Raw genomic sequence first — 18,419 nt, 5'->3', positions numbered from 1 at the left:
TTGAAAGGTGCTATATAAATAAACTTGCCTTGCCTGATCTTGGCTCATGGAGATACACAGCATATGCTCGACATTTGAATCGTTTTGTTCATCATTTACAATAATGGCTATATGTTGGTCAAAGATGAACCACGTCATTTCTCAATTTGTAAAGCCAAATTAACTCTCTCCCCTCTAAAATACAATTCTGCTTAACTTTTCTTTAAAATAATATAACTGTTTCCTCGTAGCTTCTAGGCTACACAGATTATTAACTGATTTAATGACTTGGCTAGAAGCCAGTAGCCATAGTTTTAGCACGATTGCCAAATTACTAATGAACATCTGTGATGTCCTTTTTTCCACTTCATGTGGCAGGGCATAAAGTGGAGGGTGAAATTGTCTGATGTGGAATTGTCTTTTAACACAGGTCATAAAGAATGGGCTACTGAGTTTATATGTAAAAAATGAAAGATTTTTAATTGATTATCCTGGAAACTTGAAACAACACGTTGTAAACACAACACTGACATATTGGCACCACACACTGTAGCATAGCTATAGCCTAGCGCACAAGTTAGCCAACATTCAATGCAATATTAGCATTTATGTGGTGTCGTGTTCCTTGAAACGTGACACATTTAAGATTGTTATCCACTCTTCCCTTTAAGCTCTGTTTTGGTTTTTATTCCACCAACTTCAAGTAAAATAGTTAGCGATGTAGCTGCTAAATGCTCCATGCTAAATGTGTCTGTTTGCTGTCTGGTACTGGCCAGGTAGCCTAGCATACAGGTCTGTTAAACAGGAAGTTATCGTCTAAAACAAAAGACACAGAAGAGACCTGCATTGGGAATCAAAGCAGTAAAGTTGCTTGGCATTGAAACCAAAAAATTAGATAAGATATTGTTGGAACATTTTTGTTAGCATATTTCCGTACATAATTTGAGTGTTAGCATACATGAGTGAGAAAATGATTCACTGTTGGTTTGTCACTCATGTTATGAACTACATTGTACACATGCATTTGATTTAAAAATGACCTTATCTAATATGACATTTAAACATATCCAAAGTCTTTAAGTCGTAATGTACTTTCATGGAAGCGCTGCATGGCTCAGCACTACTCATGTTTGCCCAGCTTTTTCCACCCCAGTGTCCTCCCAGAATTTTCCCACCATATGCTACACACTGTCAGTATTGACTCTCAACCCACTCTCTCTCTCCTCCACTCTCTGCTCTGGTCCATGACTCAAAAAGCCCATTTAACCTTTACCCAGCGCTCCGTTGCTACCCCAGTTGCCGCAAGCAGCAAATTTAGATTTTTGTCGTGGTTAGTTTTTACGGAATTGTTGGGGAATATAGCTGTCTGTGTGACTGCTGACATTTTGTTCCTTTTCAAATAGAGGCAGCCCATGTTTGTGTCTGACATACTCAAGATAATTTTACCAATGAATATTGACCTGGAGAATATAAATAAAGAGTCTCAAATACTGCTGGTAACAGTCACTGCATTGTGTCTTTTCTAAAGCACCTTCACTTGTCATATATTCATTCAAGCTAGTCATCCATTACAGCTATGTGATATATTACCTGCAAGATATTTACTTGACAAAAGACCCATTAATAAGTGGGAGAGCAGCTATGTTTCTAAAATGGGTATCACATACTTTTCCCACACTCATTTATTCCCTGTAAACACTCACATAACCAGGTAACACACACCAGGGAGTGTCCCATAACTCTTGGATCACATGACATGTCCCTTGTTATGTCAGTGATGATATAGCTGTATGTGTGACTTACTTTAATAACTGTTTTCCTTTGGTTTCTGTACACACTTCAGTATTTGAATGATACAGCCTATTTTATGATATTATAATGCTGTTATATATAGCTGAGCTTTGAGTCAGGTAGGGCTGCTCGATTATGGCAAAAATCATAATCTCGATTATTTGGGTCAATAATTGATATCACGATTATTAAAAACGATTATCCATTTACTTTGAAAATACCCATTTATTGAACAAAAAATTTGACCAGTATGTTTTTAACAGTTGATTACCCTGAACTTTAAGTATAATTCAATTGAAAAACCAAAATCGTTTTATTTCGATTATGTTGTTTTCATAATGGTTGCAAGCCAAAATCGTAATTGCGATTAAAATACGATTAATTGAGCAGCCCTAGAGTCAGGTCCAATGCACTTTGTGGCTGCCTCACTATCAATTATCTACATACATCAATCTCCTCACAGGCTGATGACTTCAGGGGAGGCCTCACTAGGTTTCTGCTATACAACAAAGAGACACTTTTAGACCACCTCAATATGTTGTAGAAGCAACCAGCCTGCTTTAAAAACATTCATTAAATCCTTCTCTTTAGTTCTTTATGCATGTTATCATTTCCTGAAGAAACGTCTAGAAGCAGGCTAAAGTGTGACAATGAATGAAGGCAAACATTCATGGTTTTATTGTCTAAAATATTTAAATTAGCTGATTTGCTTAACACTGTTATACACATGTAATATGTTTGGGGCTTTGGACTCTTTGTCAAACAAAGCAAGCAATATGAATAAGATTTTAAAAAATCCTTTCATTTTCAGACATTTTATAGATACTTTCTTTTCTAGAATGATTATTAGGACTATTTAGTCTTACATTGCCCTATTGTTAAAAGTTTAGAGTGTGCCATTATATTATATTCCATTACTTTAATAATCCCGTTTTCCTTGATATTAAAGGATTGTTGTTTTGCCACGTGACATAATTTTACAGTATTTAAAAAAAGTAAATCGCCTAAAAAACAACTACTATTCAAGCTGTTATAGTGAATTATATCACGGTGTTTTTGACTCACTGCTTCACTGTGAATGTGCTGCTAGCTTCCCAGGAAGACTGGCTAGGGGTTGGCTGTAGGTGAATAATTGATAACCTCTTAAATATGCAAAACTATGTCTCTTATCTTCTTGCTTAGAAGCACTGCCACAGCTTTGGTGTATCAAAGCCAGGCCACAAAATACTATAGTGATGAAATATTGAGTGCTTTGCTGCTTATGTCACTCGCACTCACTGTGGCGGGGTTGAATTTGGGATGATCGAAGATGTAGTGTCCTTGTTCTGTCAGAGAAAAGGGAGTTGGATACAGTCTCAATTATATATTTGTTTTCTTATATCGTCACTTTTGCCTTTTTTATGTTTTGGAATTCAAATTCCCACACGAGAGCAATCACATTACCCACATTGATTAATAGTATATCAGGTATCACAGATCCATAAGTGTCAGCACATGGGGTTATATTGACAACACAATAATTGATCCACGGATTAGGAACAGGAACCCGGAGGGCATCGTTATAGCTGAGAGCGAAGGCCACTGTTTTCAGAGTGAGGCTGTGTGATCTTTTACAAGCTCATTAACACGGGCTGTAGTGGGTTAACTCGCTTATCTTGGTTAGCCAAATCCTAGAAGTCCTCAGAGAATCAGGTTCATGGTCAGTGCCATTTTAGTGTGCATTGGACAAAGAACTGCTGTCCTGCCTAATTGAGTGCTGCTGGAATTAAAAACCCAAACATTTGTTGGCATTTTTGTACTTCGGGTACTCTTGTCTCGAAGTCAATGTCTTTTTTAAAGGGTTTTGTTTGGATTAAGATATATTCTAGTATACATACAGTAGGGCTGAACGATTAATCGATTTTAAACTTGAAATGATGCGATTATGAAATCGCAAAGCCTGCAATTTTTTTTACATTTTACAATAAACTTCCGTTGGGTCGCTTAAAAACAAATATCGCGAATCGAATCGCAATATTTGTCAGAAAAATCGCAATTACATTTTTTCCCAAAATCGTGCAGCCCATACAGTATGAACATTTTCACAAAGCAAAGCAACAAAATATACCAATTAAGACAATACAAATACACAACGAACGGCTGTGTATTCATTTAGCTAAATCCCAGATCAAATGCCCGGAAGAACCTAAATAGTCATTGAAAATGTTTTCTAAATGTTTGTTGTTTGTTTTTCATGTAATTTGTCTATGTTGATGTTACACATGGAGCTGCTGTGATGCAAGTCAAATTTCAGACTTGATCTGACCAATAAAGTATTATCGTATCGTATCGTATTTGCACAGGTTCAGTTTTTTTTAATGTATTTATTTGACAGGCATTTTGACATTTCTGTAAATGCGCCAGAGTTAGCCAACAGGCTATTTTTCGTCTGTAGTCCCTGGTAAACCCTGTGCCGCTCTGCTGCGAGGTGCACTCATCAGCTCAGACATCATCTGGGTCCCATAGTGCTGACTGGGGTCTTTGTATAGAGATCGCTACATCCTCTCTTTCACAGCTGGGTGTGTGCTGTCTGGCCCGCCATGAGCTCCGCACCACTAGCCAACAAAGCTGAAGAGCCCTGTGGGCAGCAGTGAATATCCTGTTTGAATGTGTACAACCGGAGATAGTAAGCTGCTAAGGTCTGCTACTTTGTTAGGTTCTTCACAGTCAATAGCTGTTGTCATTTAGATGCTTTTCAGTAAGTAAGTGTAACAGGAATAATCTAACATCGACAATCTATAGTCTACATGTATTACAGATATCTTTTTACCAATGGAGGTACGGGGCTGCATTAAAAGGTAAAGGCGCCTCAGATCATCCATGTTGGCTATAAGCCTTGTGATATATGTTAGGATAGCTATAGGCATGCAAACCAATATCATGGTCTCAACATTGAAAGCTGTAGAGGTTGTATTCATTTTAACTTGCTTTAAATCCAACATGTTTAAGATTATCTAGATTTCAGGCTGATTATAGCTTTAAACGTTGTGATAAAGCTCATTTAAGAGACCTGGTGTTCTAGAGTCTACTCTCCAGAGAGGATAACAAAGGGAAAATATGTTGATTATACTCATGTAGAAAGTTCAGAGTTTGGCAGGTGTGAATGAAATCCTCTCGTCTGCTCATAAAGTCAGAAATCAGGCAGTTATTTGGATACATTCAGAGCCTTTTTACCAAAGAGTTATCCTTGTTAGACATGTTTATCCAAAGGGTTTTAATATAGTGTGGTATAAGCATGTTGCATGAGCCTCAGACCAGACGGGTGTGGTTGAGTCAATACTTTGTTTATTACATTCAATTTGACTGCAGCTCATTGTTTTGTCATTGTACATTTGTTTAAAGAAAAGCAGGACGAATGTGGAAAGCAAATAAAGTAGGTGTGTCCTTGGGTTCATGTGTTTGAACTGCAACACCTAGATGCATGTGTGTCCATTTCGTGCTACGCTGATCCTGCTTACCACAGCTAGGAAGCAACGACATTACTGCTTTACTGGACCATGACGGCAACCAAATAAGTCCGACCAAGCCTTTCAATTTGCTGCTCAGGTGGGGTCATGAATCATGACTGTCACATTATTTAGGATGAGCCCCAGGAACATTAGCATGTGGCTTCTTTTGCTTTTTAAGTAATCTATTGTTGTTAGTCCACAAAATGTAGGCTCCATAGCTCTCAATTAACAAAAGTCGAGAGCTACAGTAGAGGAAGCCATGCAATGTAAGTGTTTTTTTTACCTCAAGGGGCATAAACAAATACAGTACTTACATGCACAAATGCAATACACATTTGCACATTCCTTCAGCCAACATGAGAGCCCTTGCTAGTGCTTAATGCTGCTGTTGAGTTAGCGCTCTGTTTGCCTGTGAAAGTCCTGTTTCAGAAGTGGACTGTTAATGTCAAGTCTAGCTGGTCTAGCGAAGTGTGTTTTAGAGCTTTCACATTAATCTAGTGGAACTGCTGAGTTGAGTGTAATTTGTCACTTTGGGTTAGTCACACAGAGTGGGCCACCCTTATAGCATTTCACTATTCTCACTAAAATCTCATTGTGCCCAAATGCTGTGCAGTGTATATAAACTATGATGCTATCGTTGCAATGGATCCAATCTTTCCCTCATAATACTTTCATGTTTTACCATTTCATTTCATTTTGTATGGAAATTAAATTGTTACCTAGATTATATGTAACCCTTTACTAACCCTCTAACAATGTAAATGTTAATACTACAGCTCTTAACAAATAATCATCATTAATGGTAGGACGAATAAGGGCAATAAGGGGCATCAGTTTTCTTAGAATTTAAAGATAAAACAGATATTAGCCTTCGTACATTTTTTGATACAAAGCAAGAGTACTTGCACTTGAGTTCATCAATATTAAAAGAGACTGGGGACAGAAGACAAACCCAGTGGTCAATGTCATTGACCGAAAAATCATCCAAAACATGTCCTTTTGTCAGCAGCTTTATTGATAATAGATAGAAGATGAGTATGGTGACACACTCAATGCTTTAAAAAGTAAGGGTTCAAGGCTTCAAGTAAGGGTTTCTCGTCCAAAACGAAATTCCTTTGGTAAAGGATTGTCCAGTGTACCCTATGCTAAAGGAGATAAAAAGGAAACATTGAAACACCTTTGCTTAGCATTGAGAGGAATCGACCAGATATATCCGGGCTGCCATTTAGGTTCTTCCGGGTCATTTCACTCAGTCCTAAGCAATAACTATTCAAGCGCAGCCTATGTGGATGGATTTTCCTTCCACTTGTATATATGATGTGGGGGTTAGTCCTGATATTTCTCTTGCCCCTCTTCCAATGTTTAAGGATGGCTGGGTAAAAGGTGACAGGAACAAGCTAAAGTTGGACATTCTTTAACTCTTTGTGACAGGAAAAGTCATTGGACTGCTTCTCAAAGGTTCAGGAACTTAAGTGTCTTTTTTATCACTTAATTCCTCAAACAGAAGAACTCAAGTATTGGTATAAAGGCAAGGGGCAGACAATTCTCGAGATAAAGGCTAATGTCATCATGCTAGTACGCTCACAATGATGGTAACCAGCTAATAGGGAGGTATAATATTAAACATGTTCACCATTGACTTAAAACGGAGGCTCTGGTTTAGAGACCCTCTGAACCCTTAACCCCTGGGCCTATGTCCAGTATGTCAGTTTGATAAATCATCCTGCTAATCCCAACATGGCTGGGCTTCACCTTGGGGTAATCTGCATGAAGGTGCTATCGGACCGATGGTCAGAGCATCCCTCTATGCTGCATTCAAATCCAGAGTTAGGACTGACATGAAATATCACGGTTGACGTACTGTCAGCAGTCTGATCCATACCCTGATTTATACACAGAAAACCTGGGGGGAAGCATACTTCAAATTGAAAGGCAAGATAAAATACCAGTCCCTACAGCCCCTTGATCTTTTCTAAAATAGCAAATTCAGTAATGTCATCGCCTGCAATTGCTCATCTCTAGGTTTGATCTTTCTTCAAAGAGTATTGCATCGCATGATCGCTGCAAGACCTTCCAATTACACGGCTGTGTGGTGCTTTGTTTGTGTGGTGTGAGACTAGCAGAAGAAGCATGCATAGTCACAGTATGATATGATAAGCCTACAATCTGGCGTCACTCTCCACGCTTTGGCTTTTGTTGAACCATTCAAATAAAAGTGATATTTACAGCACATCTCACTTGGTTACAGCTGCACTACCAGACAGAATGTAGCAAGTGTAATATCTACTCTTCACTCATTACAGCTTTAAGCCTGAGAACAAGGTTTTTGTGAGGAATCCTGCATTAATGAGATCACATAGACGGGAGAAATCCCACTCCACTGGTGTTACTAATATTAGGAGGCCTCAATCCTCTGTTCTTCTTTTCTTTCTACCTCTCTCTGTGTTAGGTGGGATATATGCAGTCAATATTAGACGTCTCCCAGGCATCCTATATGTCTATACCCTCCGATGTTTGCCCTCCCTTGTCAACTGCCCCTTTGTTCCCTCACATTCTCATTTCCACGTTCCCATTTCCCATTGCCCTCCACTCATTTTCACTCTACATCTGTCTCCATCTTTGTCTTTCCCTTGCCTCCCCTTTGTGTTAATACTTTAGATAAGATGGTCTCTTGGGTTCTGGCTGCATGGGCATTTTTCGAACGTCTTTTCTGACATGTCAATGAAGGCTGAGATCTGCTCAGTTAAGCACTCTGGGTGTTATGCTGCTTGACTCTCTCCATGGTGACGCGAGTAACATCCTCTCCAATGTCTTATTGACCCTTTGTACCCTTGGAATCTTTTGTCAAGCTTAGGGCTGCTCAATTAATCGTATTTTAATCGCAATTACGATTATGGCTTGCAACGATTATGAAAACAACGTAATCGAAATAAAACGATTATTTTTTTTATTATTAATGAATTATTAATTTTATTAATTATATTTTTAATTGGTTTTTCAGTTGAGTTATACTTAAAGTTCAGGGTAATCAACTGTTAAAAACATACTGTTCACATTTCCTTTCTCAATAAATTGATGTTTTCAAAGTAAATGGATAATCGTTTTTAATAATCGTGATATCAATTATTGACCCAAATAATCGAGATTATGATTTTTGCCATAATCGAGCAGCCCTAGTCAAGCTTCATATTCCTCTGAAATCATGGCAGTAAATCATGACACAGTGGCTGAATTGCTATTTCTGCTCAAGTATGCTTAGGCAATTTTCCATATTTCTTTAAAGTCTATCTTGTAGCAAACAATCTTCTTTTCCATGCTATATCGTGAAATTGAAATTGAAGAAGATAGAAATAATTCACCCATCATGATATACACCTGTGCTTTTACTGGGACGAATCAAAATGTCATTTGATTTATTTGGAAAGCAATACGTGTAACATAAAGTATTTCCATAAGTAAAGAAAAGCCTTGAAAAGCCTCCCCCTGCACATCCTGCAGAAACACTGCAGTAACATACAAATCAAACTCCATGCCAAGCCACTCTCTTACTTCGACTGATTTAATGAGGCCGAGGTATTTCATCTGCATCGATGGTGGCCACTTTGCCCGTCTTTTTACAGTCTGCTTACAAATCATGTTTTTTCTACGGCCTGTTGCTCCGTACTTCCCACTCTTCTGTTTGTCATACTCATGTTTCCTCTCCGCCTCATTTTCATACACTCTCTCTTGTTGGGGCTGTAAAAGTACTCTGATGATTGGATCCAATCCCCAGAGAGCTCCCACACCTGGACACTTTTAAAATATGCTCCTCTTCAGTTGCAGAAAGCTTAGCAAAGGATCAGCAGCAGAGGAATGCTACTTCCTGCTGTTCCTTAATCTTGATTTATCTTTCTTGCTCTTACCATCACTGTGTGCATGTGTGACATTCTTGATGACTACATTGGTGCATTGTGTGGTGTCGAGTGGTAACGGTGGGGATGGGAGAATTGTCCCTTTGACCTCGAGGAGGAAAGAAAAAGACTTCCAGGAGGCCATAAATCTCTTTGATTAAACCCAGCTCTCTCTGACTGCTCTTTTTGTGTAGGACTGGACTGTGTGTGTTGTCTGTCATCTGGAGGATGCTCACAGACTGTTAAAATTAAAAAAGCTTCAATAGCCATGGTAACCAACCATCTGTCTCTCTCAGACTCTGTGTCCAAAATGCACACATCTACAAACATTATAAACGAATGTGTGGGGGAACGAACTCTTTGGTGGAGAAAGTAGATGTAAAGGCCATCCTGACACAGGCGTGTGACCTTTTTCATTCTAACCTTCTAATCATGCTATTAAGAACCGTTAAACATTTATAAATGTTATACTGCTTTACCTCCACTCTAAACTGTGAACAGTGCTCCTCTCCTGTGTGGCGTCCCACAAAGGTCTCTTCTGGGTCCCCTCTTATTTAATATATACATGTTTTCCCTGCGGCCAATCATGCATAAACATGACATTGATTTTCATTACAACTGTATGTCTCAATAAAACCTGGAACACATCACACTTTTCCAATTTTAATATCCACGTGCCAGGGGATTTTATAAATGGAACATTGTCTCTACACAATGACACGGTGCGCCGAACGCAAACTGAAAACTACCTTAATTAGGTCATTTGTCATTTTTGGTGACGATTAGGTACATGTAGACAGATATATGGGAACACACACACACACACACACACACACACACACACACACACACACACACACATATGCCCAAGGCCTAAACCAAAATCTCATCACAAACAGATGGTATGTCTGATACCTAATGAACACACATTTGGTCACCAGACAAACATTCCCTACTTCTGCTTCCATAGCTGACTACAAGGCATAATATACTGTATTTTACATTGTATGGCAATTTGACAAACCTTTGAATGGGCAATTGCAAATGCCTTCAGCCTCTCCCCTTTGTTGGTGTGCTGCTGATACCCTTTATTTGTTTAAAGAAGCAATTGTGTTGCTTTTATGTTTTCTGCCATTTGCACTGGCCAGCTCCAGGGCAACTGGTGTCTGGAACATGTTCTCAGACTGAGAAAGTCAGACTTCATTCACGGCAGCCTGGGCATTGGGCTTCAAGCAATATAGATTATTTTACGCTTTGTTCCTCCTTTTGTTATATGTGAGGATGGGCAGAGAAAGGAAGACCGATCCATTTGGGGTGGCAGCTTACACTTGCTTTCTTTGGGTAATAACATGGCTCTAACTGTACGAGTAAAAGATAAACATGGCTGTTACAGTACACAACAGTTGATCAAATCCTATTGCATAAAAGCTAACCTTGTCTTTTGTACTTCTAGAGAAAATTGAGGCATTCAAATGTGCTTGACTTTCAAGCACATCTCTCTTAATGTGGATATCAAGAAACTTGGAATTACATTTCTCATTGGCTGTAGTGATATCAACCTACATTTAAAGTAAAGTCTGCAACTGTATGGGTTTATAAGGATGTGTATTAGTAACCCCTTAATGGTCGATCAGATGAAAGTGGAATAGGGTGCAGAGGCGAAGTAGTGAGGGTGTGTTAAGTGTTTTTGGGCAGCTGCTGCTGTTGTCGCTGATTGCTGAGGCCCCTCAGTCTAGGGGATTACGGCGCACACACACACGACATGATTTCTATTCATGCCTCGGGTCAGTTATTTATCACAGTCTGCAAAAAATCCCCCTTCATGTACCCCACACACGCACGCACACACACACACACACACACACACACACACACACACACACACACACACACACACACGCACGCACACACACACACACACACACACACACACACACACACACACACACACACACACACACACACACACACACACACACACACACACACACACACACGAAACATTCAGACACTGTTTCCCAGTGGATCCATAAACTCGGACAGCTAATTGAAACGGGACAGAGATAGTTAATTAGAGTGGATGCCATAGTGGTATTGGGACATATGACTCAAATAAGCAGTGATCTCACTGTAGTTGGCATAAGGACAGTCAGAGAAACACTGGCATTTCTTCAGGGAATGATTAAGTATTCACAGAGCTTACATTTCACATTCCCACTTTTGTCATAGAGATATTTTAGTTTTGCTCTAAAAAACGAGGTGAAGGAACCAGATCTATTTTTGCTTCGTCTGGAGGATTTTTCACACAGATTTAGAACATTTACTCACTTTGCAATATAATGTGGAATATGTGTCTTGTCAATTCGCTCGTCTCCTGTTCTGGTTGGCAAATAATACCAATAAAGTTGGTTCAAAATAGAATCAGTGTGCTAGATTAACCACCTTTCCTACAGCGTTTGAAATCTAGGCTACGATAGGGAAGATTGATCCCACTCTCATGATTGTCTGTTAAATGTGATGGTACCACCCGCAACCAGTTAGCTTAGCTCTGTTTTGAGAAAACAAAATCCACCTAGTGGCACATTTAAGGCATCAGGTTTTACATATATCTTCCTTGATTCTTGTTGTCAACACTAGTTTGCGAGGCAACCGGCGAACAGTCTTTGAAGCTGCTGCTTCCCTCTAGCTTGAGAGGTATCAATATAGCATTTAGCCTTTAGCTGCCTATAAGAAAGTGTTAACGTCAAACAAAAATCCAACTTATCCTTTATAATGAAATAGCATAATGCGTTGTCATATGGTCTGTCTGTCTGTCTTTTCGTCTCCTTGGCAATGTGCCAGAGTTTATAGTGTCAGGCCTGCTAGCATTTCTTATCTTTCACCGCACATCTCAACCCCGCCTGCATTGCACTCTGATGATGTAGCGCTTTTAGATTTGTCTTTTAATAATTGATGTTTCAGATTTTTTTCATGTGTTTTCTCTCTCTCTCTCTCTCTCTCTCTCTCTCTCTCTCTCTCTCTCTCTCTCTCTCTCTCTCTCTCTCATTCTCTGTCTTTCTCTATCTCACTTTCCCCATTATCCTTGCTTTGCCTCTGCTGCCGGGGTTTTCTGATGTCACGGTGCGTCCCTGTCTCTGTTCATTAACATCCCCCCCCTCATCTGTCTCTGCCCTTTTTGCTCTCAGTTGTGGCTCATTTCCATTTGTTTCACTTCGGTCCAGGTTGCTAAATTCATTCAATCCAACTTGGTACATCAACACTTTAGCACTCTATTGTCCTATATCTCAATGTCCTAAAATAACTCCTTTTCCTGTTCGCCTCTCTCTTTGTACATCCTTCTGTTTCCATGGTGACAGGTCGTGGTTTGGGGTTGGGTTGGGTCGATGGCGTTGCTCCAATCCTTTTTTCTGAGTGACAGAAGCTACTCACCCGTGTCATCGCGTGGGAGTTCAAAGACGACTTCCTTATCTCTTATATTACCCAATGAGTTCAAACAGATCGACCCCGGCTTATTAATAACTACTCGCATAATCCACCTGTCTTTCTCCACTGAACTAACCCCCGTTTTAATGGCCTTGCGTCTAAATTGGCCACTGGTCTACGTCTGTCACATTTGTTTTGCTAATGTGAGATGAATGGAAAGTCTCTCTGGAGATTATGATAATGCATTCATGCTCACGAAGGGGAAGCATGTTGGAGGGAGGTGGGGGGCACCGTGTAATTTGTGTGTGTGTCCTGCTGGAGGTAAAAGTAATAAAAAATGATTCGAGACATTTTGGTTATTGATTGCTGGTCCTTGTGTTCAGCAAGACACGGCCATTTACTGGGTATTCCCTGGAGAGCTTGGAGGATGTGCCCGTGTATTCATGAAGCGCTGTGTGTGTATTGATGAATGGATTCAAGTCTGTTAGCTTTGAGATATATGTTCCTTTGGCTCAATTCTGTTTTGTCTACTACATTTTTCCGCAACCAACGGTGTTCTCTATAGGCTCTATTATGCTTTTTGGGGTTGTCCCTTTCCTGTATAGTGTGTTATATAGGTTTTTGTGCATGTAAATGACATCACTATGTAACCCTCCCGCTTCTGTTGGTTAGCGCTCCAAAACATTGTACGTGATAGGCTAAGGGGCGGGACATCTCTAAGCGGTTGACCAATCACAACTGAGCCGGCCAGCTAACCAATCAGAGAAGACTGGGCTCTGGTTTCAGACAGAAGGTGAAAAGAGGTGCTGCAGCACAGGCAGTATGAGAAAAATAAAGAGCTTTTTGAACATTAAAGCATGGAGACACCACATACAAATATGAACCTGAAAATGAGCCCAGGGTTTCCCACACATAGACTATACTTGGGCGGGCCGCCCAGGTATATTAACGGCCGCCCAAGTATATTTCGCGACCCATTTCGTTTTTTTTTGTTTTTTTTTATAAAATCTTTTTTTAATATTTTTTTTTTTTATTCGTCCGTGACCACGACGCCATCTGCGATCGACTAACTTGTAGACAATGATCCCTCGCTCCCTTGCTCTGATCTCGCCTCCTTCTGGCCTGTTAAGTGGCCTGCCTCACACAGGGTGACTGGCTGTCCACATGATGTGGCCTGCCGACATGGCCACTGTCATACAGATCATAAATCAAAGCCCTTGATTGGTCTCTGTGTGTCATTCAAGCTCGGGATAACCTCAGCTCAGGTGAGGTAAAGGACTCTCTGAGTGTTTAGATAGTTAACTTAGTCTAAGTTCTCAGTGGGTCTCATACGGTGAGGTCACCATTTATGTAAACACATATTTCCATTTGAGAGGGTAGTGATTGGTCTAATGGAGAGTGAGGTGGGCTGAAGATCGGAAGGCTGTGAGTTCAAATCCCGCCAGGAACACCACCACTAGTGTGCCCTTGAGTAAGGCACTTAGCCCTTAGTTACTCCAGGGAGAATGTCCCTGTAATCGGTCATTATAAGTCGCTTTGGATAAAAGCGTCAGCTAAATGAAATGTAATGTGATTAGTAAAATATGCATGAATAAATAAATAAAAAGTTAACTAGGTGAAAAAAGGTAAGATACACTTTTAAAACTTGTTGAGAGAAAACTAGTCTTTGCTGCTGCCTCAAAGAGGAGCAGGGGGAGAGGAGGGAGACAGGAGAGGCTGGTTCAGGAGCACAGACACACTCACAACTATAAATGAACCAAAACTAAATTAATAAACAAGTTTCAGTGTTTTTTTCATATTGGAAATGGTATGTTATTGGTTATGGCCTTGATTTTATGATTATTGAAATGTATACAGTTCTGTTAAATATAGGTGTTTCCATAGATCTAGTCTCTTTATTTCCCCCTCAAAATGCACCAGATTGATGCATTTAACTCCAAAATAAAAAATAAAATCTTACCGGGGGGGCATGCCCCTGGACCCCCCTAGAGGATTTGAGGTCGACCCCCACTAAAAATCACATGGATAGGTTCCTAAATACATTAATAAATACATTTATTTTTTAAAATAGTAACCCATTTCCATATGTTCATGTGTGGGTAGTAGATTTAAGCTATAGGGCTATCATTATGGACCCTGCCTGTACCTGTACCTGTTCGCTCTGCCATCGCGTGAAGGGTCTGCTAACAAGCGACCAACAGAAAGGTTAATGTTGTTGCACGTCACCTCAACCCCCCCCGCTACCACCACCCCCCAAAGTATATTTCAGATCTGTGGGAAACACTGGCAGTTAATGGACCAGCACCAGAGGCATTCCCATACACACAGGCGTTGGAGCTGTTCTTCATGAAATCCCAGAAGGATGAAGTGCTCTGACAAACAGTGCCATCTTTGCGCAAAATGATTATACCGGAATGAAAAGTCAATAAATAATGTTGTTAAAACTTTTTTTTTTTTTTTTTCGCGCACCCCCCCCCCCTTGCCACCACCCGCCCAAGTATATTTTATATCTGTGGGAAACACTGGAGCCCTTTGAGGTTTTTTAATGTAGCATGTTTGTACCAACAGAGTACATTTATTTTCTTTTAAGTGCTGCTTTATGTCCTGGTGCTGATTAGGTAATTTACACACGGCATCTATTGCACGTCTGTCCGTCCTGGGAGAGGGATCCCTCCTCTGTTGCTCTCCCTGAGGTTTCTCCCATTTTTCCCTTTAAACTGTGGGTTTTCTTCGGAAGTGTTTCCTTGTACGATGTGAGGGTCTAAGGACAGAGGGTGTCGTATTGTCATACTGATATTCTGTACACACTATGAAGACCACTAAGACAAATGTAACATTTGTGATATTGGGCTATATACATAAACATTGATTGATTGATTGATTGATTGATTGAATGGGAGGAAACATTAGCATGAATATAAGCTGCGCAGGACTTCAAAATAAATGTTGTGGCACAGTTTTGATGGATATGATATTGTGCATGGTGGTATTCATGTATACAGTTATAAAACGGATTGGTCCAATAAGAAGGGTTTCTAATGTTCTCCTTCTCATTGTTGCAGGTTTGAACCACCCACTGAAGACAGACTGCGGCTGAGATTAAATCCTCACTGGTAAGTAAAATATAGCTAATTACAACACCCTCCCTGCTTTAGTATTATATCCATTATTCGGTTCTTGGTAACCCTGGTCTTGTGATGTTGTTTTTCTCTGCTCCCATGCTGTGTACACACTGATGCTACTAAGTGATGTTTTTTTATGTGTGAATCAGCGTCTCTTAAACACCCAAAAATCCTCCTGTTCTAGTTTCCGACCACAACTTTTGCTGATGGCATGTCTGGCCTTGTGAACTAGTGATAAGTGGCTTTGTTCAGTATAAGCCTGAGTGGATTCATATTTCTTTATGTCATCTAAATGTAATCAGACAGTCTCATTCAGATTAAGATCTCTTAGCCATGAAAGACTTGAGAAAAACAAACATTCAATATGAGTACCCAGCATGTATTGGACGTGGACTTTGTTTAAACACGACTGGAAAAATAGAAGCCACATGTCCCTGTGTAACCTGCTGCTCACCTGCTGACACCTGACACACTCATGTGCAAATACCGGACACACCACACACAAACAGAGACATCGCAGGTGCTTTTCAACACAAATTAGGTATTATACTTGTAATAAATTGGCAAATTTTTTCAGATTTATCATCAGTTTGTTAAAAAGGAACACCCGTTTTCCAAATATATATATTGCCTTTGTGAATGTTGTATAAGGAAAGAACAACAAAAATCTCATTTTGATGCGTTACAATGAAAAACTCCTCACATAACAGGCGAGTAGTACAAAGCACGCTGCATCTGCCTCATGCACAACCCATAAAACATATGCATCAGTAGGGAGCTATCGCAGTATTATATAACACACCACTACAATGTTTCCACCTCCCTTTACTATCAGTACCTGAATGGCCACGTGAGAGCACTCCAGTGTATTGCACTGATCCATCATTTAAACAGTGAGTCATTATCACAGCAGTTTGACTGAAAATATGTGATGGAAAAGTGGTTTGAGTTCAGTTATTGCAGGTTGTGTTGATGGATCTCCCTCTCTTCGCCCAGTCTTTGCCCTCCGTCCGCCCCCTCCTCCTCTATATGAGTAATCCTGATGAACAGATGGGCGGAGGAGAAAATAAAAGGGGCATGCCAGCTTGTTGCACTGCCATACCGTGTCAATCAGGCCCCTCTCACCTCGTCCCTATCCCATCATCCACTTCTGTCTCCTATCAACATTGCAGCCTGATCCACTTCAATCTAACACCCCCACCCCCTTTTATCATTACATCCTTATATTTGCTCCACTGCCCCTGATTACCAGACGATTGTTCAGTCTCACCATCTGTTTTACCTTCCACCAGATTGCTATTTACTTCACTTTCTTGCACCCAAGGCAACAACATTTGTATCCCAACAACAGGCCCTAGAACATTATCAGTCTGTACATGCTTTCGAAGGACGTGATGAAGCCACTACACATGTTTCTTTAGAGCTTCATCAGTCCTCATAAAATGGAAAAGATGTATAGGACGCTCTGCCATAAACAGTCGTCCTCTGAAGGACACATAAACAGTCATACTAATGTAGAGACACACACACTGTAACTCATGTCCACCCGGAGTCACGTACCAAGGCCACGTGCATCTATCTGCTCATCAATACCTTTTACCTAGCAATAGCACCCAGGAATACCAATGAGACTTGGCTGTTTTACAAGCCCGGCTGGATTTATGTGGCCACGGTCGTACTGACACACTGTGTTAGAATGAGACCTACTATTGATTTCATGTTCTTTCATCAACTTAATTTCCAATATTTCAGCTATAAGATTTGTATTATTTTATACGTCACTGCTGAATATCAATTACCTTTTTATACGCAGTTTTTTGATTGATTTCTTTGTTATTGCAGCCTAGGTTTTCTCTTCAACATACTGGGGTTTAGCAATCAAAACATGTCATTAATACACACTCACTCACAAGTGAATTTGCAGATGTGTTGTTGCCCTAATTTAGGATCAGGATTTACATTTATTTGAAAGGGAAGTAATGATTATACATGATTGAATAAAATATGTATGGAAATAAATGACCAATAGGGAGCAACAAAAGATCTTTGTTGTTTTGTGTCAGCATTTTAGAACAACTGAAACATATCTAAGGATTGGGTAAGGAATGTTAGGAAGGTGGTTTATTGCTCATGTTATCGTTATTCATTTACATATACAGTATTTGTATACAAAAACAACACAAAAACAACCTTAACCCTACACACATACACACACACACACACACACACACACACACACACACACACACAAAACCAAGCCCACACACACAGCCAGCATGACCCTCTGCTCCGGCTGAGCCCTCAGCTTTTGATGTGATGACCTTAGACAGGCGTGACATGCACTCACAAACACAGGCATGAACACACCTACACACACAGAGACACACACAGAGACACACACACACACGTGGGCACACACACACATTAGGGCACACACCCAACACCCAGCCAACCCCCCCGACAGATATCAAACACGTCCATACGCCCGGCAAAATGCCATTTCGCTGTGTGAAAAATGCAATGTGCTGTCGTCAAAATATCCCAGTGCTATGATTGGACGTCAGATGAAGTACATTTTAATGGCAGCAGTCAGTAATGGCTTCAGATAGGTTAGGCATGGTTCAGTCCAGTGCTTAGTTTTCGAACAATTATCACGTTTCAAAACCATTCCAGTCCCAGTGTACCGTCATTTGAATGATTTATTTCATCATCATACTTTAGAGTGA

At 40.2% G+C, this 18,419-nt stretch overlaps 1 protein-coding gene across 1 annotated transcript in view; it reads left to right on the top strand.

Moving 5' to 3' along the window:
• nrcama (neuronal cell adhesion molecule a) overlaps positions 1 to 18,419 on the top strand; it is a 62,853-nt gene that overhangs the window by 8,923 nt on the left and 35,511 nt on the right. The window contains 1 exon segment of the mRNA XM_034234255.1: positions 15,634 to 15,684. The gene's annotated coding sequence lies outside the window, so the exon portion shown is untranslated.

This window comes from Gymnodraco acuticeps, unplaced genomic scaffold, assembly GCF_902827175.1.
Source record: "Gymnodraco acuticeps unplaced genomic scaffold, fGymAcu1.1, whole genome shotgun sequence".
Lineage (NCBI taxonomy): Eukaryota > Metazoa > Chordata > Actinopteri > Perciformes > Bathydraconidae > Gymnodraco > Gymnodraco acuticeps.
Note: the sequence above shows the minus strand (reverse complement) of the source record. Positions and strands in the feature narration are given on the sequence as shown.